A 25,109-nucleotide genomic window follows, 5' to 3' on the forward strand; every position below is an offset into this window, starting at 1 on the left:
TAGGCCATCATTTCTTCAAATATTTTCTCCCTCATTCTCTCTGTCCTCTCCATGGAGGACTTCAATTATATGGATGTACACCTCTTGATATTATTCCATAGTCATGAAGGCACTGTTCAATTATTTTTCAATATTTTTTTCTTTTAGCAAATCGATCTTAAAGTTCTTTGCACTGCTCCCCACCCCCCGAAATCTATAATCTGTTTTTAAGTTCATTCAGGAATTTTTCACTCCAGATATTATACGTAGTAGTTCTAGAGTTTTCATTTTGTTCTTTTTTTAATAGCTTTTGTTTTCCTGTTGATACTCCACATCTGTTCACTCTTTACAGTCATAATTTCTCTTAAGTCTTTGAACATATTTATGATAGCTTCTGTAAAGTCCTTTTCTGCTAATTATGACACTGGGTCATTTCAGAGTTTGCTTTGTCTTGACTACTTTGTGTCTTGACTATAGGTCATATTTTCCTTTTTTCCTAGTTCCTAGTGTTTTTAAATTACATACAAAGCATTGAAGATAATTTGTTGTAGAGATTTTGGGGTCTGTTACAAAGGTCGACAAGAATGTTGATCTTGTTGTGGAAGCACAGCATCAGCTGAAATCAGTTGTTCAGCCTTTCAACAGTTGCTCTCTGCTGGGCTATTTGGAGTCTCCTCCATGTGTGCACAGTTAAGTGGTTAGCCAAGGATTTGAAAAGAGTTTATATGGAGATTCTGGAGCTTTCTCTGTGGTTTCCCCCTTTCAGGGCTTTCTCTTCAATATCCAGTCACTTTGGCATCCCTGAATTCCTTCTCTGACTCCTCAAGTCAGAAAGCCACCCTGCACCACATGGAGTAAGAAATGTCCTCTGAAGAAAAGCTTTATAAAGCTCACCCAATGCAATTGCCTTCATTCAAGGGTTGAACCACTTCCATCTTGGACTCCTTTTGGCTGTTCTCAAGTATCTTCATGTAATTGTTGTTTTTTATACTGCTTCAAAGTTCATAATTGTTATCTGTGGGACGGTTAATACAGGTATTCAGCTATATCTAGAACTAGACTCTACTATTATAAAGCTCTTACCTTGTCACGTATTTCTTTAAAAAAACTTCAGTGGCTCTTCCTTGTCTGTAGAATAAAAACAGATTCATTAGACTGTTAGTCTAACAAATGCACGCTATTTAAAAATTTTTCCCCACAGCAGACCCCATATTCCAGCCAAACTGAACTGGTTTTCAAACATTCTGGTTCACTATGCTCCTTTACTCATACAATTCTTTAGAATAGCATTTCTCCTATATTTGCATGTCCAAATCCTGACTGTGTTTCAATATCTAACTCAAATGTCAACTCCTCCATGAAAGCTATCCTTACCTCTCCAGTTTGAAGTGACCTCATTTTCCACCAAACTGTCTTTTTATAGTTCATTCTTTCATTCATTTAATAAGTCACTCAGGTGTCAGAAGTCATAATGAGCACACAGGTTTAAAAGATGGATAAAACATAGTCCCTATCCAGGAGAAATCTCTGTTCCTATAGTGGCAGAGAAAGTCAAGTCAACAGGAAGGTGATAAGTGCTCCATGCAGAAGTTGCTGTGGGAAGCTTTGCAGTGCATCACAAAGCAGAGCTGAGAAACAGTATCTTAATAACTGGTGCACCTGCTTTGTGTGTGTGTGTGTGTTTTCTTCTGGTTGCACCGTGTGGCACGTGGAACTTCCCCGACCAGGGATCGAACCCGTGTCCCTTGCAGTGGAAGCGTGGAGTCCTAACCACTGGACTGCCAGGGAATTCCCTTGTGGGAAGCTTTGAAGAGGGAAGGCCAACTCAGTCTAGGGTATTAGGGACAGCTCCTTGAGTCAAGTAATCCTAGACCTAACTCTTGAACAATGAATTATCTAGATTAGATACATGGGCCAGGAGAGGAGAAACATTCCTGAAAGAGAAAACTACAAATTTGCAGGCAGAGAAGTAGGCATGAATATTGTATGCTTAGGGAAATGCAAATTATTTACATAACTTGCAAAATGTGCATTATGCATGAGTGGAAAAAATCTGGAGTCATCCTTTTTTCTTCTTTTTTTTCATCCTCCACCTCAAATCCCTCTGAAAGTACATTATCTTCTCTTTAATTCCCATGTTACCATCTTAGTCCAAATCACCATCAACTTTCAATGGACATCTGAAATACCCTAGTAACTGGTTTTCCTGCTTCTATTCTTGTGCCCTTAAACATCAGTTTTCAATCCATTGCCTAAGTGACCTTTGGAACATGTAAACAAGATGATGTTGCTCCCCTGCACATAATCATTCAATAGCTGCCCACTGCACTAAAAACAGAGCCCAAACACCTTGCCATGACCTCCTCGACCTCCTTGACATATCACAAGCTATGGGCACTACCTACTACTCTGACCTCATTTTTACACTTTTCTCTGCCTTAACGTGCTTCAGAAGTACTTGGCCTTTTCCTCAATTCTCAAACTCTTCAAGAGTCCCTCTACCAGAGGACCTTGACATTTGCTATTCCCCCTGCCTAGAATGTTCCCCTCCTAATCTTTACAGTTGGCTCCTTCTTGTCTTTAAATTCTTAGGAAAAATATCATCCCCTCAGAGGGGCCTTCACCTCCTCAGTCACATCCTTGCTTTAAATTGTTCAGATCACTTGTGATTATCTCAAATTATTTTATTTGGTTATTTAATATCTCTCTGCCAGCAGACAACATGCTTTTTACAAGCAGGGATGTACTGTATATTCTTCAACCTGCTCTGTGTCCTGGGAGGCTGACTTCTAATAGCTGTATCAGCTGGGCTCTCCTGCCCTCCAGCTTCCAATTGAGTTCATTTAAGCAGAGATCAGAGGGCAGGAGGAAAGGCTTAGTGGTAGCTGTGTTTTTCTACCAAAGGTCATAGCTTTTCAGGCAGTCCTCTCCTACAGCTCTTGGATTCATCACTATTTCCTCTCTCTGATGATTTAGGCCTATAGGTGATACATTTTGGCTACTTGGCTTCTCTTCTTAGCTGTTGCTAGACTCAGGATGCTTGTTTCCCCTAATGCTGTCCACATCCTTTACAAATAGACCCTTTATTAAACTCTTTAATTATCTGTTTCAAGTATGCCATCTATTTCTTTCTGGGACCTTGAATTTTGTTCTCTAAGGTATTGCTAGTATCTAACACAGAGTCTGGTACAGGTAATGATCAACACCTGGTTTGTTGCATGGATGAATGATTGGACTCTTGTTCTGTAATCAGAATCTATTAAGCTGTAAGCTCCCTTAATATTTTAAAACGAGGATTCTATTTTTAAAACTTCTTGAAGAACTAAACTTCTTGAGAGCATAGTCTGTGTTTCATTTTAAATCTAAGCCTAAGATATGGTGAAAATGGGCATCTATTTTTTTTGTTTTTTTTAAAAAATATTTTTCTACTTCTTATACTTTATTTTAAATTTTTATTTGTTTTTTTATTATTTTTATTTTTTGGCTGCGTTGGGTCTTTGTTGCTGCATGAGGGCTTTCTCTAGTTGCTGCGAGCTGGGGCTACTCTTCGTTGTGGTGCGTGGCTTCTCTTGTTGCGGAGCATGGGCTCTAGGCACGTGGGCTTCAGTAGTTGTGGCATGCGAGCTCAGTAGCTGTGGCTTGCGGGCTCTAGAGCACAGGCTCAGTAGTTGTCGTGCACGGGCTTAGGTGCTCTGCGGCATGTGGGATCTTCCCGGACCAGGGCTCGAACCCGTGTCTCCTGAACTGGCAGGCGGACTCTTAATCACTGCGCCACTAGGGAAGTCCCAATATTTTTTTCTTTAAAGAAGTAATTGTATGTTTGGTTTTTGGAAATACAACGCATTGTTGTTGTTTTTTTTTTTTTAAATTTAATAGCTACTCTTTTTATTTATTTATTTATTTATTTTTAGCTGTGTTAGGTCTTCGTTTTCGTGCGAGGGCTTTCTCTAGTTGCGGCAAGCGGGGGCCACTCTTCATCGTGGTGCGGGAGCCACTCTTCACTCTTCATCGCGGTGCGCGGGCCTCTCACTAACGCGGCCCCTCCCCACAGGCTGCAGACGCGCAGGCTCAGTAGTTGTGGCTCACGGGCCCAGTTGCTCCGCGGCATGTGGGATCTTCCCAGACCAGGGCTCGAACCCGTGTCCCCTGCATTAGCAGGCAGACTCTCAACCACTGCGCCACCAGGGAAGCCCCCATTGTTTTTAATATATGCTATTTCCTGGAATATAAATCATGGAATATACCATAAACAACATCTACTTTTACAGATGAAGAAACTGAGGACCAGACCTGAAGAGTGATTGTTCAAGGATACTATGGTACTGCAACCAGTTTTTCCTTTCAGGTTTTTGTTCTCTTGATGATATTAGATTGTTTCATCAAATATTAAGTGAATCCTCAAGTCAGACTTATCCCAGATCACCTGACCCTTATTAACCATCTTTTTTTTTCAGCTGCACAAACTTGCCCTTTCATTCTGGTAACCAAAGCTCTTATAATTCAGAAAAGATTTGGGCACTACCTTGCCACTGAGTTCAGTCTTTCACCAAACATCCTTCTACAGAGGCCCAGTTAAACTCTGGATAGTACTAAGTATTCTCTCCTAGGTGCTCTGGCCTAGATGGTGAAAGCTGTGGCAATTTACCCACAGCTCCTGCTCCTTCAGATCACTTGCCAGGTGACTCCCCCATCCTGCCTTCTGCAGGGTCAGCCCTCCCCTGATGTCCAGCTCTCTCAGTTGACCCTATAAGTTTATATAGATATATATGGTATAGGTAGATGCAGGAATAATCCACATAGGATCTTCTTCATTCTAATTAATTGGCTATGTGTATTATTATGACCTGCTTGTGGGCAAGGACTGAATGTTAAATGCTTTGACTCATTAGAACCTAGCAGAGTGCTTCAATTCTTAGTAATCATTTAATTCTATTGAATGAAGAAGGAAATTCTTCAAATCATGAACTTTAAACCAACATCATTAAAGTTGTAATGATAAGCTAGCTCATTCTAGGCATGTTCTGGATTGTGAAACTAAAGGAGTAATTTAAAAACTTGGAATAAATACAATAAAATTACACATTATGGTTACAATGATGTATGTATATCTACATAGGGGCAAGAACAAAAAAATAAAATAGGCAGTTTTAGTGTAGTAAAGTTAATGAATAATTTTCATTTCTTTTGCTTTTTTTAAAAAATTATTTTTAAAGGCTTTGTGAAGTGAATACAAGGTTGGAGGAAGAAAACTTGGAAGAAAATGATAGGTGAGTAACGACAATGATAAAGAGCTGTGATAAAGAGAGTTAGAAATCAAGTGGTTTCTGGTTACAGAATTTCAGAAGAGCCTTGTGTGAGGAGGTTGATCTATGAAGGATGATGACCATCTCCGTTAGGGACCAGACAGGAGGCAACAGGCTTAGGTTACAGCATGAGGGATTTAGATAAGAGAAAAGGAAAAATTTTCAGACAGTGAGATTTGATAGACACTGGAATGTGTAACTGGGGAAGCTTGTGGAATTTCCTTCTCTAGAGGTTTTTTAAAAATAGAACAGCATCTCATCTGCTCAAAGGATGGACTCTATTTGACCTTTCAGAGTATCCACTGAACCCAGAAGGTACACACACCTTAGAGAAGAAAGTAGGCTTGAATGATCCTAGGTAGCTTGTGAAATAAAAATGAGGTGAATAAATTTCATGTTTAATTTGATCTATATATATCATATATGTAAATTATGATGGTTATAGTTCTTCCCTTTCCTTTCAGCTGAATATTTTCATTTTTAAGGCCTGGAGTTTAGGGTTTAAGTAAAAACATTGCAGGGAGGGAAGAAGGAAACTATTTTACTTTAGAGCCTATTTTTATAGGGACATAGGTAAGGAGAAAAAAACATTTTGGATAGTTTGATTTTGATTTCACTTCCTAGTCTAAATAAATTTTTTAAAAAACATTGACCTTTCTGGTGGCTTTAATATTTTTTAGGGTAAAAATTTTAAAAATTAACTTAGATCTGTATGTTTCTTTAAGTGTTTTTGGCAGAACTGGTATTCCAAACTGGAAGAGGTTCTCTGTATTTAATTTCCTCTCCGGAAGTTTACCTTCAGAAGTCCAAGTGTGAGGTCAAGCCTTGGGTTGCCGGAAATGGTAATGTCCTTTACTGTCTGAGCACCCAGACAGCACTTAATGAAACATCCTACTTTGTGGACATTGGTAAGGATTAAAATGCTTTAACTATTTCCTCTTATTTTGTGATTTGTGATTTCTATATGCAGTCTTGTAAGACTCAAATAAAATTATATGTAAGAGCTGTGTTCTCTGTATCCAGCTATAACTGCAGATTTCCAGTTATAGGTGACATCCCTCTTTTCCTTCCTAAAACCAAAACGTATTACGGGTCAAAAGGGATGTAAATTGTATTCATTATCTACCTCAAGCAAAAACAATTCCAGGGTATTCTAAACTTGATTTCTTTCTAACTCTGTTTGGTTGACCTGAGGGCATTTACAGGTTAAAGCAGTGAATCATAATTTCTCATATTCGTAGAGCTCTTCATATTTGTCAAAGTGCTTACTCAGCTAATATCTAATTTGATCTTAATAAGAACCTCATGAATGTCATGATCTTATAGATGAGAAGATGGAATCTCAATAAGGAGATGTAACTTGCCCAAGATCACAAAACTTGCAAATGCAGAGTCAAAATACTTCTGATTTCAACATCTGTGTCTCTTCCACTGTATCAGGCTATGCTGTCTGTGAAAAATCTTTGCTTTCCTGGTGTTTTATTTTTTTCACCATTGATGAGATCTTTGCCTCTGATTCATTCTGAACCAAAATTATACTGAGACCATTACACTAATGTTATTATTACCAAATAGAAAATTGTGCTATCATTCTTGTGGAATAAAACACCAAAGGTTTAAAAAATTTTTGCCATTCCACATATTAAGTCATGTAAATTCTGATAGGACACTCCATATGGAGATTACAACCTATTCTAATTCATACTAGCTATTGATTATTAAGCAGCATTTTGTTTTTATTACAAAACTTACTTTAAGTATTGAGTCAGTCTCTGACAATGTTGAATACAACTTCTACATCCCCAGCTCTCTGTCCTGGGTGTCTTTAGGGTACAGTGGCTTTATTTCCTTCTCTAACATTTCGGAAGTTTGTTTAATACTGACTCAGAGGAAGCATTCTAGCTGAGTCCTCACATGGTCTTGTTTACAGCTCCAGAGTGCACATAATAGATAAGCTACTGATTTCCACAAGACCCCCCGCACTTCCTGGGTGTGTGGGTGTATGTGCTTGCGCCTGTGAATTAAGATTGTGCAATCTCCCTGCTTAGCTGCATCAAGTTGCAAAGTCATTTCACATCTCTTAAACATTTCTCTAGCAAGCCTAATTTCATAACCCCAAAACCATTGTATTCCATAGGAGGTGTGTTGGTAACTAGTAATTAACACTGAAAAGCCCATGAGTTTATAACAAGATCAAACCTGATATTGAGGCAAGGAGTAGAGAAATTTGCCTAAGGAAATATTGTGAAATAAAGCTGCAAATGGCCATAGATGAACACTGTTCCATCTGCAGGATTTCTTTCCTTGATCATAATTATAACTGCCACTTGTCTAGTTACATGGCAAGAACTTTGTTAGGTCAGCATCATCTTATTTGATTCTAATGGTAGCCCTGAAAGATAAATATGGCTAAAGGAATTTTGTAGAAGACAACCAGATAATTCAAATAATGTGTTCTGTGTTGCCCTGATCTCTCTTTGGTTCCTTTTTGATGTTACTCTGCACGAAATTTAATTGTAGGTTACATAAGGTATAGTAGAATTTATTAGAAGAACTGCCTCTGTATATTAAGGGGGTTTGGGCTAAAGGTGTTTGGAGCATGATGATAGTGGGCTGAGGATGGCTCCATTAAACTCTTGAATATTTCAGGGAAAGTGGATCTAAGGCAGAAATGTCACATAGACCTCAGATCATTCTTACCTGGAGATAGAGAATGTGTGCATGAATGTGTATGTAATCTGTCTTGGGCATAGTACTGAAATGATTAAATCCATCATGAACAAGAACTGAACATTAAAAATCCAGAAGCAGATTTTCTTTAACCAACTCTTTGCATCAAAACCGAGCAACATTTATTATCTCAAGATTGTGCTTACCAAATTTAGGCATTCTTTGTAACTCAGTTTTTAAAAGCCATCATAATTTCTTCCCTTTGTTTTCTCTTTCCAGCTGCTGCTGCTTCTGAATTATGAGGCTTGCCATGCATCACTTCTGCAGTGGATAGCTTTATTTTTGCAAAGTGTATGGAATGAAGTTTGCGGCGATGTAGACTGCAGGCACTGAAAGACCTAAATGAATGTGTAAGAATGACCACAAGGCACCAGACGTGGGTGTATTTATCCGTTTGTCTCATTACTAAGAGGTTTTAGTTCCAAAAAATATCCGGAAGGATTTAGTTTTGGGGAAGTGGGGAGGGAGAAGGAGTGGAATAAGATTTTTGAATTTTTAAACAATTTATTTGAGCTCCCTATTGATATATTCTATTTTCTTTGCATCAGAATCAGAATTTCTTAAGGGACACTTAAAGATTTTCACACCAGTGTCCACAGGCATTGGAAAGTTGATTTTGAAATGTATTTAGTGTGTTAATAAAAAGGCATTTTCTTTCAAAGGAAACTGGAAATTGCAAAGTTTAAATATTAGTTATTAAAACAGCAATTAAGACTTTTTGTGGCCAAGAAATACACTTGTCTTGGTGGCACATGCTTTGCTCCACTTTCAAGCTAATTGTGTTTATGTAGTTCTAGCTGATATTCTACTTGTCAAAGAGGTCATGTAGTTTCATTGATAGAGGATATATGATAGAGGATATATACTCTCTTTGCAGAGCCAGAATAGGACAGTGGTGAAGCTATTCAGTTCTGGAGTCAGACTGCTTGGGTTAAAATCCAAGCTCTGTCTCTATCAAATTTTGTGACCTTGGCAAGTTAGTTAACCTCTCTGTGCCTCTGTTTATTTATTTGTAAAACAGGGACGATAATAATATGACCTATCTTGTGGGGTTATTTTGAAGATTAAAATGAAAGAATCATGACAAGCACTTGACACGTAGTAAGAGATCAATATACGTAATTCTTCAAAATTTACATGTAGTCATATTCACCTCTTTCTGGTGTACAGTTCTATGAGTTTTAATACATGCATAGATTATTATAATCACTAACACACCAACACAATAGGATACAGACTAATTTCAACACCCCAAAGAATTCCCTTACGCTGTCTCTTTCTGGTCAGACACTAGTGCCACTCCCCTCCCTCCCCCAGATCCTAGCCCCTGGCTACCACTGATGTGTTTTCTGTCCCTATGGTTTTGCCCTTTTTCAGAATGTCATATAAATGGGATCATACTGTATGTGATCCCATACAGTATGGGATCCCTTTTGAGACTGATAACTTTTACTTAGCATAATGCCTTTGTGGTACAACCTGATTTATATAGAATCTTATCTGAAGAGCTGACTTCATGGAAAAGGGATTGGGTGAGAGTTTTTCTTTAAGGATCATTAAAGGGAAGAAAAGCTCAGATTAATATTATCCAAAAGGAGAGTTTGTCTTAGCATGAGAAAGGAAATTTTCAGAGTTATCAAAATATCTAAATAGGATGCATCTTCAAGAGGAAGTTATTTCCCTGTCATTAAGGATCTAGAGACATCAGCTGAAAAGCCACTTGGAAGGCAAGGTGTAGAAAGATATGAGTCAAATATAAATTAACTGAGAGAAAAGTGTGTTTGTGTATGGAGGCTTGGAGTGGGGCAAGGTGTTGGAAGGTCACAAATAATCCCAAATAATCTGTAAACGTAGTCATATTAGCTCTGTATCATGTGTGCAAATTAACTATTGTTGAATGCAGAGGGGACTTGGGCCCTAATCACCTCCATGGCTGTATAACTGGACAGGCTAGCCAGCTGCTATTATAAAATAGAGGAGTAGCCTTAACCAGAATTGGTAGAGAGAGCACAGTGGGGTGGGGAGATAGCAAGATTGAAGGAAGGGACGGAGTTGTGGTGGAGGCTGAGCAGACAAAGCTGCAACTGGCGGGGCTGGAGTTGTAGGTCAATGCACTGCATATGTGGTCCCAGGGGCAGCAATTATCATCATATTCTACAACTATCATGTGTCTTCTCCTAATTTACACACACAGACACACATATTTATGCACACACATAATATATTATGTGTGTGAATGTATGTTTTTAACTTGATCTATCTTTATTTTGCAAATCAGGTAACTTGCTCCCAGAAAATGGAAAGTCTACCATATCAGCTACGATTTCCTGCAAATCAGGTAACTTGCTCCTAGAAAATGGAAAGTCTACCATATCAGCTACGTTTTTCTGCAAATCAGGTAACTTGCTCCTAGAAAATGGAAAGTCTACCATATCAGCTAAGGTTTTCTGGGCATACACTAGGGCAATTTATATGCTATTTAATTTAATCCTTGAGTCAATAGCCTGTGGGAGAAATTACTTTTTCCATTTGATAGATGAGGAGATTGAGGTTCTGAGAGGTGACGTGACTGTACCCAGAGAAACAGAGATAGTGAATAAAGGCAGAGCCAGATTTTGTTGTGTCTGTTTATCTTTAAGGTCTAGGCCTTTACCTTTGCTGGGCTTTTGCCTTTACTCTGCTTTCACATGATGATGAGAATGGTTGGATTTGGAGACTTTCTATTTGAAAATCCATGACCCAATTTTAAATATGAGGGAACAAAATATCTTATATTATAAAGTGTATTCTATAATGATACTTTCTCTTTGTATGTTTGTTGTTATTATTATTAGTGGTGACGATACCTTACAACCACAGTTACCAACTGAACTTAGCAAGAAGTTCAGGAAAGGAACACTAAGCTGTGGAAAAATCTTATAATCAGAAGACCTAAGTTAAAATTTCAGTTCTGTTCTTTATAGCTGCCTGATCTCTCTAAGCTTTGTGTTTGTTGGTGAATTTAAAGTGATAATACCAACTTCCCAGGGTTACTGTATGATTTAAATGAGAAAATGTATGGGTAAATGCTTAGCTATGCTTATCACATGGTAAGCATTTAATAGGAGTTTGAGAAATTAGATGAAAATATAATTAAGAAGGACTTTTAATTTCAAGACGTAAGCATAAGAATATAGGATATGGGAGGTTGATTCAAGATGGCGGAGTAGAAGGGTGTGCGCTCACTCCCTCTTACAAGAGCACCGGAACCACAACTAACTGCTGAACAATCATTGAAAGGAAGACACTGGAACTCACCAAAAAAGATACCCCACATCCAAAGACAAAGGAGAAGCTGCAACAAGACGATATTCAAGAACATGGAAGATATACTGCCTTCTACATAATTTGCAATCGAAGACAGAAAAAAAAAAGACATAAGCCTTGTGGCTGACAGGGTCTTGGTGCTCCAGCCGGGTGTCAGGCCTGTGCCTCTAAGGTGGGAGAGCCGAGTTCAGGGCATTGGTACACCAGAGACATCCCGGCTCCACCTAATATCAAACGGCGAAAGCTCTCCCAGAGATCTCCATCTCAACACTAAGACCCAGCTCCACTCAACAACCAGCAAGCTACAGTGCTGGACACCCTATGCCAAACAACTACCAAGACAGGAACACAACCCCACCGATTAGCAGAGAGGCTGCCTAAAATCATAATAAGGTCACAGACAACCCAAAACACACCAATGGACGCTGTCCTTCCCGCCAGAAAGACAAGATCCAGCCTCATCCTCCAGAACACAGGCACCAGTCCCCTCCACCAGGAAGCCTACACAACCCACTGAACCAACCTTAGCCACTGGGGGCAGACACCAAGAACAATGAGAACTATGAAACTGCAGCCTACGAAAAGGAGACCTCAAACACAGTAAGTTAAGCAAAATGAGAAGACAGAGAAATACACAGCAGATGAAGGAGCAAGGTAAAAACCCACCAAACCAAACAAATGAAGAGGAAATAGGCAGTCTACTTGAAAACAAATTCAGAATAATGATAGTAAAGATGATCCAAACTCTTGGAAAGAGAATGGAGAAAATACAAGAAACGCTTAACAAGGACCTAGAGGAACTAAAGCGCAAACAAACAATGATAAACAACACAATAAATGAAATTTAAAATTCTCTAGAAGGAATCAATAGCAGAATAACTGAGGCAGAAGAACGGATAAGTGACCTGGAAGATAAAATAGTGGAAATAACTACCACAGAGGAGAATAAAGAAAAAAGAATGAAAAGAACTGACGACAGTCTTAGAGACCTCCGGGACAACATTAAATGCACCAATATTCGAATTATAGGGGTCCCAGAAGAAGAAGAGAAAAAGAAAGGGACTGAGAAAATATTTGAAGAGATTATAGTTGAAAACTTCCCTAATATGGGAAAGGAGATAGTCAATCAAGTCCAGGAAGCACAGAGAGTCCCATACAGGATAAATCCAAGAAGAAATATGCCAAGACACATATTAATTGAACTATCAAAAATTAAATACAAAGAAAAAATATTAAAAGCAGCAAGAGAAAAACAACAAATAACATACAAGGGAATCCCCATAAGGTTAACAGCTGATCTTTCAGCAGAAACTCTGCAAGCCACAAGGGAGTGGCAGGACATATTTAAGTGATGAAAGGGAAAAGCCTACAACCAAGATTACTCTCCCCAGCAAGGATCACATTAAGATTTGATGGAGAAATTAAAACCTTTACAGACAAGCAAAAGCTGAGAGAATTCAGCACCACCAAACCAGCTTTACAACAAATGCTAAAGGAACTTCTCTAGGCAGGAAACACAAGAGAAGGAAAACACCTACAATAACAAACCCAAAACAATTAAGAAAATGGTAATAAGAACATACATATCGATAATTACCTTAAACGTAAATGGATTAAAAGCTCCCACTAAAAGACATAGACTGGCTGAATGGATACAAAAACAAAACCAGTATATATGCTGTCTACAAGAGATCCACTTCAGACCGAGGGACACATACAGACTGAAAGTGAGGGGATGGAAAAAGATATTCCATGCGAATGAAAATCAAAAGAAAGCTGGAGTAGCAATTCTCATATCAGACAAAATAGACTTTAAAATAAAGACTATTACAAGAGACAATGAAGGACACTATGTAATGATCAAGGGGTCAATCCAAGAAGAAGTATAACAATTGTAAATATTTATGCACCCAACATAGGAGCACCTCAATACATAAGGCAAATGCTAACAGCCATAAAAGGGGAAATTGACAGTAACACAATCATAGTAGGGGATTTTAACACCCCACTTTCACCAATGGACAGATCATCCAAAATGAAAATAAATAAGGAAACACAAGCTTTAAATGATACATTAAACAAGATGGACGTCATTGATATTTATAGGACATTGCACCCAAAAACAACAGAATACACTTTCTTCTCAAGTGCTCATGGAACATTCTCCAGGATAGATCATATCTTGGGTCACAAATCAAGCCTTGGTAAATTTAAGAAAATTGAAAGAGTATCAAGTATCTTTTCCGACCACAACGCTATAAGACTAGATATCAATTATAGGAAAAAATCTGTAAAAAATACAAACACATGGAGGCTAAACAATACAATACTTAATAACCAAGAGATCACTGAAGAAATCAAAGAGGAAATCAAAAAATACCTAGAAACAAATGACAATGAAAACATGATGACCCAAAACCTATGGGATGCAGCAAAAGCAGTTCTAAGAGGGAAGATTATAGCAATACAATCCTACCTCAAGAAACAAGAAACATCTCAAATAAACAACCTAACCTTACACCTAAAGCAATTAGAGAAAGAAGAACAAAAAACTCCCAAAGATAGCAGAAGGAAAGAAATCATAAAGATCAGATCAGAAATATATGAAAAAGAAATGAAGGAAACAATAGCAAAGATCAATAAAACTAAAATCTGGTTCTTTGAGATGATAAACTTAACTGATAAACCATTAGCCAGACTCATCAAGAAAAAGAGGGAGAGGACTCAAATCAACAGAATTAGAAATGAAAAAGGAGAAGTAACAACTGACACTGCAGAAATACAAAGGATCGTGAGAGATTACTACAAGCAACTATATGCCAATAAAATGGACAACCTTGAAGAAATGGACGAATTCTTAGAAATGCACAACCTTACGAGACTGAACCAGGAAGAAATAGAAAATATAAACAGACCAATCACAAGCACTGAAATTGAGACTGTGATTAAAAATCTTCCAACAAACAAAAGCCCAGGACCAGATGGTTTCACAGGCAAATTCTATCAAACATTTAGAGAAGAGCTAACACCTATCCTTCTCAAACTCTTCCAAAATATAACAGAGGGAGGAGCACTCCCAAACTCATTCTATGAGGCCACCATCACCCTGATACCAAAACCAGACAAAGATGTCACAAAGAAAGAAAACTACAGGCCAATATCACTGATGAACATAGATGCAAAAATCCTCAACAAAATACGAGCAAACAGAATCCAACAGCACATTAAAAGGATCATACACCATGATCAAATGGGGTTTGTCCCAAGAATGCAAGGATTCTTCAATATATGCAAATCAATCAATGTGATACACCATATTAACAAACTGAAGGAGAAAAACCATATGATCATCTCAATAGATGCAGAGAAAGCTTTCGACAAAATTCAACACCCATTTATGATAAAAACCCTCCAGAAAGTAGGCATAGAGGGAACCTACCTCAACATAATAAAGGTCATATATGACAAACCCACAGCCAACATTGTTCTCAATAGTGAAAAACTGAAACCATTTCCACTAAGATCAGGAACAAGACAAGGTTGTCCACTCTCACCACTATTATTCAACATAGTTTTGGAAGTTTTAGTCACGGCAATCAGAGAAGAAAAAGAAATAAAAGGAATCCAAATGGGAAAAGAAGAAGTAAAGCTATCACTGTTTGCAGATGACATGACACTATTCATAGGGAATCCTAAAGATGCTACCGGAAAACTACTAGAGCTAATCAATGAATTTGGTACAGTAGCAGGATACAAAATTAATGCACATTAATTTGCATTCCTCTACACTGATGATGAAAAATCTGAAAGAGAAATTAAGGAAACACTCCCATTTACCATTGCAACAAAAAGAATAAAATACCTAGGAATAAACCTACCTGGGGAGACCAAAGACCTGTAGGCAGAAAACTATAAGACACTGATGAAAGAAACTAAAGATGATACAAACAAATGGAGAGATATACCATGTTCTTGGATTGGAAGAACTAACATTATGAAAATGACTATACTCCCTAAAGCAATCTACAGATTCAATGCAATCCTTATCAAACTACCAATGGCATTTTTCACAGACCTAGAACCAAAAATTTCACAATTTGTATGGAAACACAAAAGACCCCGAAGAGCCAAAGCAATCTTGAGAAAGAAAAATGGAGCTGGAGGAATCAGGCTCCTGGACTTCAGACTATACTACAAAGCTACAGAAATCAAGAGAGTATGGTACTGGCACAAAAACAGAAATATAGATCAATGGAACAGGATAGAAAGCCCAGAGATAAACCCACACACATATGATCACCTTATTTTTGATAAAGGAGGCAAGAATATACAATGGAGAAAAGACAGGCTCTTCAATAAGTGGTGCTGGGAAAACTGGACAGCTACACGTAAAAGAATGAAGTTAGAACACTCCCTAACACCATACACAAAAATAAACTCAAAATGGATTAAAGAACTAAATGTAAGGCCAGACACTATCAAACTCTTAGAGGAAAACATAGGCAGAACAATCTATGACATAAATCATAGCAAGATCCTTTTTGACCCACCTCCTAGAGAAATGGAAATAAAAACAAAAATGAACAAATGGGACCTAATGAAACTTGAAACCTTTTGCACAGCAAAGGAAACCATAAACAAGACGAAAAGACAACCCTCAGAATGGGAGAAAATATTTGCAATGAAGCAACTGACAAATGATTAATCTCCAAAATTTACAAGCAGCTCATGCAGCTCAATATCAAAAAAACAAAGAACCCAATCCAAAAATGGGCAGAAGACCTAAGTAGACATTTCTCCAAAGAAGATATACAGATTGCCAACAAACACATGAAAGAATGCTCAACATCATTAATCATTAGAGAAATGCAAATCAAAACTACAATGAGATATCATCTCACACCGGTCAGAATGGCCATCATCACAATATCTACAAACAATAAAGGCTGGAGAGGGTGTGGAGAAAAGGGAACCCTCTTGCACTGTTGGTGGGAATGTAAATTGATACAGCCACTATGGAGAACAGTATGGAGGTTCCTTAAAAAACTAAAAATAGAACTACCATACGACCCAGCAATTCCACCGTTGGGCATATACCCTGAGAAAACCATAATTCAGAAAGAGTCACGTACCACAATGTTCATTGCAGCTCTATTTACATTAGCCAGGACATGGAAGCAACCTAAGTGTCCATCGACAGATGACTGGATAAAGAAGATGGCACATATATACAATGGAATATTACTCAGCCATAAAAAGAAATGAAATTGAGTTATTTGTAGTGAGGTGGATGGACCTAGAGTCTGTCATACAGAGCGAAGTAACTAAGAAAAAGAAAAACAAATATCGTATGCTAACACATATTTATGGAATCTGAAAAAAAAAAAAGGTTCTGAAGAACCTAGGGCAGAATAGGAATGAAGACACAGACGTAGAGAATGGACTTGAGGACATGGGGAGGGGGAAGGGTAAGCTGGGACGAAGTGAGAGAGTGGCATGGACTTATGTATACTACCAGATGTAAAACAGATAGCTAGTGGGAAGCAGCCGCATAGCACAGGGAGATCAGCTTGGTGCTTTGTGACCACCTAGAGGGGTGGGATAGGGAGGGTGGGAGGGAGACACAAGAGGGAGGAGATATGGGGATATATGTATATGTATAGGTGATTCACTTTGTTATAAAGCAGAAACTAACACACCATCGTAAAGCAATTATACTCCAATAAAGATGATTAAAAAAAAGAATAAAGAATATGGTTTTATTTAGTTGGACTGTAGTCAATTTGGGGCTCTGGTCTATGCTTGGAGATTTTAGAGTAGAATACACATGACTATTTTGTTTATATTCAACTAAATCTTACGCATGTAAGTATAAATCTAGTTAGATCAACAAGGCATACACTGAATGAATTAAAGTATGGGATGGTATATAGATATCCAAGATAGTTCACACTTAAAGATATATAACCTTTACACCATTATTCTCTCCTTTTAATTGCATTCATATTGAGACTAATAAATCTCTCTGGAGATTTCATTACTAAAAGTGAAAAAAGCCAAGCTGGGCTGAGAAGTTATTTGTACCTGCTTTAGTTTAGTACATATTATTTTCACTTGAACCTCTTCTCTCTGATTTGAGAGAAATGCAAATATGAGCAGTCAAGAAATCTATGTTCCACTAGAATTCAACCGTCATAAAATTTGCTGGCTGTGGCTGCATTAGGCTGCATTATTCCATTTTAAGACTGGCATTTTTCACCTTTTTAGTAGCACTTTTTCTGCTATTTATTTGAAATTCAGTTCTACTCACCAAGGATATTTATTGAAAGCTTGCTCTTACTCGTGTTCCACATGCTGGAACTTGTTGACACAAGGGAGGAAGCCAGGCACACCAAGTGAGGACAGAAGTTTGGGAAGCCAGCTAGGAATCCGCCCCTGGCTGGGCAGAAGAGAAGAGAAGGCAGCGTGGGTAAAACTAAGGATTGATGATTATGAGAGCAGGGCTGTCAGCTGTACATAGCCGCGAAGTTGTTAACGCAGCAGGAGGGAGGGCAAGCGCTCCAAATTACTGATGGAAGCCTGGCTGCTTCCCCAAGCCCCAGCTGTTTCATCCCTCCTTGCTGCACTGAGGCACGGGGTTGCGCGCTCCTCCATCTTTTTAAAGGCACAGATCACAGCTTCCGATACCAGAGAAGAGAAGAGAGTTTACACAGAGCTCACTTGTTGAAAGTATTTTTAAGGATCACTTAAAGCACAATATCTGTGCCCTATTTGTTCACAACTGCAGTGGGGATTTTTTTTTTCTCTTCTACTTAGAATTCCTCATTATGCAGGTGAAGCCAAGTTGGTAGTTGCCAAAGAGGCACAAAGTAATGAAGTTAGAGTTTAGTCTATCCCATACTTCAGTCAAATTGACCATACAGAATTGAAATTAATTGCAAAATGTTTAATTCCATTAATGATGCAGAGCTCCCAAAAGCTAAGCAAAAGCTTTTGTGTGTGTTTTTTTTAACTCACCAGCTGGCAAGTTATATAATTTCCATCTGTATTAAAAGTGGACATCTTGGGCTTCCCTGGTGGCGCAGTGGTTGGGAGTCCGCCTGCCAATGCAGGGGACACGGGTTCGTGCCCCGGTCCGGGAGGATCCCACATGCCGCGGAGCGGCTGGGCCCGTGAGCCACGGCTACTGAGCCTGCGCGTCTGGAGCCTGTGCTCCGCAACAAGAGAGGCCGCGGCGGTAAGAGGCCTGCGCACCGTGATGAAGAGTGGCCCCCGCTCGCCGCAACTGGAGAAAGCCCTTGCACGGAAACGAAGACCCAACACAGCAAAAATAATAAATAATAAAAGTGGACATCTTTACTGCAGAAATTACTGAAAAAGACATGTCAAATATCTTCAACAACTTCCCAATGAAATCATTGTTACTTTTTTTTTAAAAAACAGTATTCTGGGCATTATCAACATTTAATTTAAAAAACACACTGTTTTATATATTTTACAAGAATATCTCACCTACGTGATATAGATGTTATTATGTTCATTTTGCAGCAGAGGAGACAGGATCAGAGAAGTTAAGGGCTTCGTCCAAGAACACACAGCCAGTAGATAAATAAAACCAGATTCTGAATCTCTGTACACTGACTCCAGAGTCTTTGCTCTCTTTTCTAGAGCACATAGACTTTGTGTAGATGCTAATAAAATGCTGGATGATATAGATGATACACTATATCTGATAAAAATTTACTGTCCCCATTATAATAATCTCTTGCCCTCTCCTTGTTTGTCTCATTTCCTATCCTAGTTTGTTTAACAAGTCTCTTCACTAGGTACAAAATCATAATAATATGGTACAGGCACAAAATTCAACAGTAAGAGGGAGCCGTGTTATCAAGAAAGCCAGGAACATACAAGAGTACTATATGAAGAGATTTATTACGTGTCAGGGTATACTAAACCTGAAAAAAGAATTTTTTAATGAAAAAAAGAAATGATTGGCTTATTATTTGGGAAATAATAAAGATCCCAATTGACCCCATAAGCCATACACCAAGGTGAAATCTAGATAAATTAAAAAGAAAAAGAAAAAGCAAAGTCATTAAAAAAAACTATAAGAAAATGAATCTACCTCATCTTAGGAGAGGAGAAGAATTTTTAAGCATAAAGACAGTGAAAGAAAGCACAGACAAAAGTCTATAGATGTGATTACATAAAAATTTACTTCTGAAAATTCAAAACATAAACAAAATAAAAATCAAATAAATGAGAAATATTTGGCAGCAGATTAAGAAGAGCTGCTATTTTTCATATTAAAAAAAAGCCCTTACAAATCAAAGACAAAAATCACTGGCTGCAATAAAAAAAATGAACAAAGGATATAACCAGACAATTCAGTGAAGAAGAAATATAAGTGAAAAATTTTAATTAAAAGATTTCAACCCATTTCTTAAGAAAAGCATTAACTAAAACAAGATACCCCTTATCTATCAAAATAGAATGAACGTTTCAAAATATATATTCAATTTTGGTGATGGTCTGGTGAGATGGACGCATACATATTGGTGGGGTTAATAAACTGGTGCAGACTTTCTGCAGAGCCCTTAAATTTTTTTTTTCTAAGAACCTCAAAGAAGTTCATGCCTTGGACCTCATAATTCTCTTTCTAGGAATATAGTCTGTGGTTTTAGTAAAAATATCAAACAAAGATACACACACACACAGATTTTTACTTCAATATTTTAGGAAAATTTTTATTACGGAAAATGTTATACCAATATAAAAGTAGAGAAAATATTACAATGAATCTCTATGTACCATTATCCAGCTTCAACAATTAGTAATATTTTCCTAGTCTTGTTTCATCTGTTTCTGCTCTCTCTGTCTCTGTCCCTGTCTCTTTCTCTTTCTCTTTCTCCAGGAGTATTTTAAAGCAAATCCAAGGCATCTTATTTGCTCTGTAAATACTTCAGTATGATAAAAGCTTTAAGAAGTATCCAAAGGCTGTTATTAAGTCTAAGAGAATTGAATGGATTTATGTTCAAATTTCTTCATTGTCTCAAGAATGTTTTTCTCATAATTGTTTTGTTCACATTAGAATCCAAAAGAGGTCTGCACAATACATATGTTGATATTATGTCTTTCAAGTTTCTTCTAATGTATAACAGTTCCCCCCTTCTTCTTTCCCCTTTATTTATTTGAGAAATAAACTAGGTCATCTGTCCTGTAGAATGTCCCACGTTCTCGATTTAGCTGATGTTTGCTTCATGGTTTCATTCATTTTTTTTTCTAGCCCTCTTATTTCCTGTAAACTTGTACTTAGGGTGAGGCTGATTAGAGTCAGGCTCATTTTTATTTTTTGGCAAGAGTACTGTATGTGTGGTGTTTTGTACTTCCTGCTGTATCATGCGCAAAATTTCTGGTTGCCCCACTTTTACTGATGCTAAGATCAATTTGTAGTTTCTGGTGAGCCTTTTTATCAAGTTCCCTTTTGACTTTTTATATAATTGCTAGTTATAACATTCATTAATGATAATTGCCTACATTATTTATTTCATTAGATTTTTAAAAATTGACATATAGTTGATTTACAATATTAGTTTCAGGTAGACAGCATAGTAATTCAGTATTTTACAGATTATATGCTATTAAAAATTAATACAAGATAATGGCTATAATTCCCTGCTATACAATATATTCTTGTTGCTCATCTATTTTATATATAGTAGTTTGTGTCTTAATCCCATTCCACTAGTTTGTCCCTCCCCCTTCCCTCTCCCCTTTGGTAACCACTAGTTTGTTTTGTAAAGATACATGCACCCCAATGTTCTTTAAAATTTACAAAATGGTATTTTTCTAATTCTGCTAATTCTTTTGCATTAATTAAACTGGAAATTTTCTATAAAGAAAAACCTTTCCTCTTCAATAATTCACGCAGGAAAGGCATGATACGTGCTTGATTCTTTCCCTTATTTATCAATTTTCAGAGTAATGTGTTAATGCTCTTGCTACCTCCATTCATTGATTTATAATGGTGCAATCTGGAAACAACATAAATGTCCAGTGGTAGAAGATACCCTGTGGTATATTTGTGCTATAAATATTGTGCAGCCTTTAAAAGAATGTTTAATAACATAGAAAAATATTTCAGATAAAATATTAAGTGAAAAAAGACACAGAAATGTGCATATGGTGTGATCCAAATATTATCTACAATACACTCATTGTAAAGTCCTGTCTCAGCCTCAGACATGATTACCATAGGACAGTGAGTTTTAGGGTCTTTAAATTTCTATATTTATTTTCCATAGACCTTCCTATGAAATACATTACTTTTATCATTAAAAGAAAATGTAAATTTATTTAAAGGAAACGTCTCTGGATAAGTCATACTCAAAGAGAACTGTGGATGGTGATCTTAGCTCCAGCTTTGACTTCTATTGTAACTTTGGATCTTCTCTCCTACATCTAAATGAGTCTTTATGGTGCTAACCAAACAATTGTAGAGATTCTAAATGTGCTCAATTCTGTAGACTTGGAGACTTCTTTTTCTATTAAACATAACACTCTCTGTTGACTCACATAATAAGTAGAATGAGGTCTATTAAACTGTCATGCTCAACTCAACTTGATCAGTTCAGAAGACAGCCAAACTAAATTTCCTGTTTTTGTTTCTTTCACATGGTGTGTGTGTGTGTGTGTGTGTGTGTGTGTGTGTGTGTGTGTGTGTGTGTGTGTGTGTGTGTGTGTGTGTTTTATCAACTGGTCCATTAGTCCATATCAGATGAACAAATGGACCACAATCTCAAGATTGCATTCCTTGTCAAGGCCTGTTTAACATACAAAATTTGTTTGTTGCTTAGTTTCAAGATGAGTGAAAGGGAACAAACACACTAGCTTTGATTTTGACAAGTTCTCAATGATCTCCAAGAAAGTATTTGATTCTACAGGGACCTCCCTGAGGCCTAGGTCTTACCTCTGTAAAATGGGGATCAGATGGTTTGACTCACAGGGTTGTTTCCAGCACAATGTATGTAAAACTCTTGGCACAATCCTCAGCGATTAGCAGGTCCTCAACAATGCTAGTTTGTTCTTCTCTCTTCCCAAAGAGAAAGGGAAGCAGTCTTTTCCCTTTTTACTATATTCTAATATTAGGAGTAGATTCGGGGGTCAGGCTATCTAGATTCAAGTCCAGCTCCACTCTTGGCTTTGGGCAAGTGATATAAATGAAAGTTTTGTGCCTCAGTTTACTTATCTGAAAATATGGAAAATAATAGTTCCTATTTATAGGCTGCTGTGCATATCAAATGAGTTAGTAAATGCAGAGTGCTTAGAACTTTTTCTTCACAGACTGGGAACTATATGGTGTAAACTATTATCTTTATTATCTGCCTAAAGGAATGGAATTTCCAAGCCCACAGTTCAAGGCATTTCCCCCTTGGATGATGCGTGAGATACACTGACCACTTCTTACTTTTTACTTCTCTTTTTCTAGGTCTTATATAGTTCTTCTTCCTTCCGTTGATATATTTAATACAGCCGCACAATCCAGATTTTACTTAATTAGGTCAAGGTTTCCTCCTGTGATTATAATTGATTAGAATTATGTGAGGTTTATCCCCTTTTCCTTGTCCCTTTTCCTCATCGTTGTTGTGATGGTAGTGGTGGTGGTGGTCACTGTCCTGGTGTGTGCGTGTGTGTGTGTGTGTGTGTGTCTGTGTGTTGTGGCCCTGAGGTATTGTGGTACAACCACCCTGATGGATTTTTATGTAGCTGCAACTTTCCACACATTCATTTTAGGACTAATCTTTTGTTGGGAAATTTCTACAGATTTTTGCTTTGTTATGGGACATTTTATTAGTATCTGTCTCAGAGGGTAAACATTGTACTATGCTTGGTGAGGGGTGGGAATGGAATAACCTAAGTTCTTCCAAACGTGTTGACAACAGAGGATTATTAGACAGGTTTAGGACAGGGTGTTATATAACTCAGACACAGGGAACAACCACATGGCCAAATTATTCAGGAATAGGACGACCTAAGCAGAGCACAGGGAGCACTAGATCCCAAATGGGAACATTATTCTCAGATTACAGGGACTGTATCAGGAAACATTTTCCATTCAAACTGAAGAATGTAACAATAGATCTAAAGTAGATGTACTATACCCTCTGTGGCAGTAACCTAAGAGATAATTTTTAAATGTGTTGCTAATGAGACCAAGATGTCTTTTCTATTTATTTATAGGTACCAGGGTGTTTTTCAAATAGCATCAAAGTGATCAGGGTGTGTACCCTAGGAAAACAGGACAGTAAGTATTGCATCACACCTACGGGAATGTCGTACTGTAGAAACAGATCGTGTTATGGAAAGGGAGTTTGGAGAAATGAGCACCAATGGCTAAAACCTTCTCACTAGGCAGCCAGCAGTTCTCAGCGCAGAAAGTAATCTGATCTGGCGCGTAGGCCCCAGTTGTCTGGGCAGAAATATCAGGTAAGGAATAGAACAATTCACTTAGATACTCTTCTGAAACTATTAAGAGCGTTTATTCCCAGCTGTTTTAATTCTGTGTTCACAAGGGAACAGACTGGGGCATCCTCTTTTCCACTGACTGTTCAAGCCCAAGAGTAGGAAGTGATTTGTGTAAATGCTTGATGCCAGTAACCTTGTTAGATGAACCTTCTGTCTGGGGCAGAAAACACAGGGCCTTGTGGGGGTTGGGAAGCCATTTGTGGGTTTTAAACAAGGAAGTGAGAGAAAATGTGGTGCTATTTATAGATTTATAAAATATGAAATCAGAAAAATTCCTCTCCTTTAGCTATTTAAATTAAAAAGAGTCACTTGTTTTCCATTCATTAAAACTTTGGAAACACACCAAGATAGTATATTAGTCAGGGTTCTCCAGAGAAGCAGACCAATAGGATATATGTAAATAATATATATTTCATATTAGGATTTTATATATATATATATATAAAATTTATATATTTAAATTTATGTCTATTTAATTAAATATTTATATATTTAAATTTATATATATTTATATATGAATGGATTGGCTCTTATGGTTGTGAGGGGCAAGCCAGCAGGCTGGAAACTGAGATAAGAGTTGATGTTACATCTTTGAGTCTGAATTCCACAGAGTAGCAGTCTGGAGATTCAGGCAGGGTTTCTATGTTGCTGCCTTAGGAGAAGTCCTTTCTGTGCAGGAAACCTCAGTCCTTGCTCTTAAGGCCCTCAGCTGATTGGATGAAACTCACTCACTTTAGGAGGGTAATCTGCTTTACTCAAGGTCTACTGATTAAACGTTAATCACACCTAAAAAGCAGCTTCACAGCAACATTTAGACCGGTGTTTGGCCAAAAAGCTGGGCCAGGTTGACACATAAAATTAACCATTGAAGATAGTAAAGACTTACAATGTTACCCTTAGTTTAGAGGTGAATTTATTAGCCCAGCAAAGTCAGTTGGCCATTTTGCTTTAGGCCTGCAATCAGTAAGAGAGAGGAACACTCTCCTTATCTGCTTCACACTTGGAAGGGGAGGCATAAGGTAGCAGGAGCATTTTATAGCCCCCTAGAAATCCAAGGTGATAAGTACCACTATTTGAACACTTCCCTTTTTGTCCTAATATCACACAATCCTTTTATTGACAACTTTGTGATAAGGGCTAATGCCCTTTAGCTTCATTATTGACATTGTGGAAACCTAATTGATGTTTTGTTAATTAACTGGAATTTTCCATCTTAAAATGAATGTCTCTACTTCTAATGAACAATATTTTCTTCTTACGAGGAAA

At 37.6% G+C, this 25,109-nt stretch overlaps 1 long non-coding RNA gene across 6 annotated transcripts in view; it reads right to left on the bottom strand.

Annotated features, from left to right (window-relative positions):
* The window catches only part of LOC309664775, a 113,151-nt gene extending 91,915 nt beyond the window's left edge, over positions 1-21,236 (bottom strand). For all 6 annotated transcript variants that reach the window (XR_014266026.1, XR_014266027.1, XR_014266028.1 and 3 more), the window contains exons 1-2: positions 17,629-21,236; positions 1,063-1,107 (exon numbers count right to left, since the gene is read on the bottom strand). This is a non-coding gene — a long non-coding RNA (uncharacterized lncRNA). The remainder of the gene's footprint in view (positions 1-1,062; positions 1,108-17,628) is intronic.
* Positions 21,237-25,109: the final 3,873 nt, after the last annotated feature.

The sequence above is a fragment of the Balaenoptera physalus genome, assembly GCF_965194825.1.
Source record: "Balaenoptera physalus genome assembly, chromosome: 7".
Taxonomy (NCBI): Eukaryota; Metazoa; Chordata; class Mammalia; order Artiodactyla; family Balaenopteridae; genus Balaenoptera; species Balaenoptera physalus.